The sequence below is a fragment of the Lathyrus oleraceus genome, chromosome 6, assembly GCF_024323335.1.
Source record: "Lathyrus oleraceus cultivar Zhongwan6 chromosome 6, CAAS_Psat_ZW6_1.0, whole genome shotgun sequence".
Taxonomy (NCBI): domain Eukaryota; kingdom Viridiplantae; phylum Streptophyta; class Magnoliopsida; order Fabales; family Fabaceae; genus Lathyrus; species Lathyrus oleraceus.
Genome location: NC_066584.1, coordinates 469,629,782 through 469,632,508, shown reverse-complemented (window position 1 = coordinate 469,632,508; position 2,727 = coordinate 469,629,782). Strand labels below are relative to the sequence as shown.

Sequence of the window (2,727 nt, the reverse complement as noted above, 5' to 3'; positions counted from 1 at the left end):
TTTTTCCCAGACAGGGTAATAGGAATAGAATTCTTTTGTTTCACTGAAACTCTGAATTTATAACCTGATTGTTGTGGACCTGTGGGCTCAAATGAGAGAGGTCCAAGTCCAAGATTTTTCTTTTATTTATTTATTTATTTATTTTAATTATTTATTTATTTATTTTTTTTTTAAAAAAACCGATTGCCATGATGAAATGCAAATGCTAAATGACCTAAAAATGAATGCATGCATGAGGTGTAAAGCGTATGCTTCCAGGAAAAATGATGGGTAAATTTTGGGGTATTACAACTACCATGGGGATTCTCCCATGCTGTATGCGTCAATCGCAATGCATTCACCGGCCGAATGTCTCATCCGTACCAAGCTAGAAAGCTTATGCTGCTTTTGATAAACTGTCACCAAAATGAATCCCACAAGACCTGTTACAAGCTGCCAGTACAAATGTAAGACATGTGCACAGGGTAATACAAACATATATATGTTTTTTTACCACTCTAAAAATTGGCACTATCAGCTATGAATATAAAACCGGCAACAAAGGCAGCATTCATCAAACTTTAACTTGCTGTAGGCCAAATCCGAAAGTCTGAAACATACAGGGCATGTACAACTGTTGCCAATCATTTTTGACAGTGCAAGGCACAAGCCGTGTCGGGTTATTAGCAAAACACCAACTAGAGCAAGCTACATAAGACAATGCAATTTGAGAAAAGAGGGATGTTTGACCAAATACTAATCAAGCCAAAGTCTCGACCAAATTTTCACACGGTTCTCCAAGCATCAACGCCGCTGAACCAAATTTGGAATGGCGACAAAACCTGTTAGACCTACAAAGTACAAGTCGAGCATTGTTAAGAGCATTGATCAAAAGGAACAGGGCCCACGGTCCATACCTGAAACATAAGCAGAACGACAAAAGGCACAACAAACTTCCTGCATCAATATTAAACCAACATAGTCATGATTCAATGCACCTATTGGAGGATCTTCCTCCAATAAAACCGTGAGTTGCATACTGAAAGCAACTTTGTCATATCAGTATAAAAAACTAGTTTGTGTATCAAATAGTCATGAGTTATGTTGAGGAAACAAAATGATAACACATAAAATAATTCCATCACCATGTCCAAAAGAAAGCATTCCGTATCGATTCCCAAAGGAAGGAGGACCAACGTTACGACACCTCAAACTAAGGTACACCTAACTTGTTGAAGGACGCATACCGTCATAGACGTCGAAGCGATACATGGATGTGAAACTGGCCTTGAGATTACCTGCTACAACAGAAGATTTACCAAATTACAACCATGGTTTAAAATCTTTGATTCTATGAGCAAAACAAGACAAAAGTGAAAAAGTACTCTTACCACGACACGTAGATCTTTCATGGCGGTAAATGAGAAACTCAACACAGGATACTTGATTTTGAAGATTTCACTACGGACAAAACAGAAACAGATCTCACCACCTTCATTCCTGGGACCACACCAAAATCTAGAGGGGATTTGATTCTAACGGAATTATTTAGAATTTCCGCCAGCTCAGGAGTGAGAAACCTCGTACCGCCAAAGCTCTATATAAAAACCATCCATCATTGGGATAAGGGGGACCTGATTACGCACCGTTACCCTGCCAAAACGCACACCAGTCCATTGATTAAAAGTTCATACGATTAAAAACTATCTAAAGTTTCTCATCGGAGCTCTGAATTAGTCGAACTAAACCGATAACCGCGATTTGTGACATAGAAACGAAGAAGAAGAAGCAAGGTGCGCAAGAGGGAAGAAAGAAGGAAAGAAGGAGTAGATACCTGAAGCCATCACCACCGCCGGAATTTCGTCGGATTTCCAAGGTTTCTACGAGACTTGTTCGCCTTCACTTTAGGGTTTGCTCCTTTCCACTCTTTAAGATATTTTTGCATCTGTTTTGTGTTTGTTTTTAAGCTAGATGACTATTGATGTTGGTATGTGATGTGTTTAGATTTGTGATATTTTATTGTGTTGTTCCCGAAACTTGATGACGTATCTGAGGTTTGTGTCTCCACTAAAACTCATGGGTAGGGATGGCTTGTGGTTCGCAGATGTTCATCCCGTTTTTTGACTGAGATAGATATTAGAAATTATTTCATTTTGTAATGTTTGAAGGCTGGTTTTGTTTGAAGTCATAGTTGTAAAATTAATGGAAGAAGGAGGTGTATCGTTCCTTTTAGTATCAGACAATTCCTTTTAAAAATTCACATTTTATCCATGGTATTAAAGTGAAGTTGCCTAGCTTTAATCAGTCATCAACAATTTGTCTTTAAAAGTTGCCATTTATTGATGATGGTTGGGTGCATGAATGCCACCTCGAGCCGCTGTCCGCATTAATCCCACGCGTCTCACTAACAGGAAGGCCAAGGGCCATTCACAAAGGACAAGTGCAGGACAGCTCTACAGCTGCCTGCTGTTCTTGTTTTTCAAAATAAACATGGGAGATCCAGGTTTGGAGCCCATTTCTGCCCTTGTTGATATTCGGATCACTTCTTGGTGGGATGAATTTTGGGGCCTTAAGGCCCATTACGAACTCCGGTTTGGTTGAGGCCTGTTGTTTTTTTGGGTGTTTATTTTGAGGACTTCATTTTTCTCATTTTTCACATATCTAGATTTATAGCCTTTGATATGTGTATTATCTTCCAAATATTTTAATTAAAATAACCCTGATTAAATAATAATAAATAGAAATGTG

The 2,727-nt window shown here is 38.7% G+C and overlaps 1 long non-coding RNA gene across 1 annotated transcript; it reads right to left on the bottom strand.

Moving 5' to 3' along the window:
* Nucleotides 1-295: 295 nt before the first annotated feature.
* On the bottom strand, nucleotides 296-2,420 carry LOC127096789 (uncharacterized). The gene is made up of 3 exons (XR_007792824.1): nucleotides 1,371-2,420; nucleotides 1,125-1,277; nucleotides 296-1,018 (listed from the first exon to the last, which is right to left on the bottom strand). It is a non-coding gene; the product is annotated as an uncharacterized LOC127096789 (long non-coding RNA).
* Nucleotides 2,421-2,727: the final 307 nt, after the last annotated feature.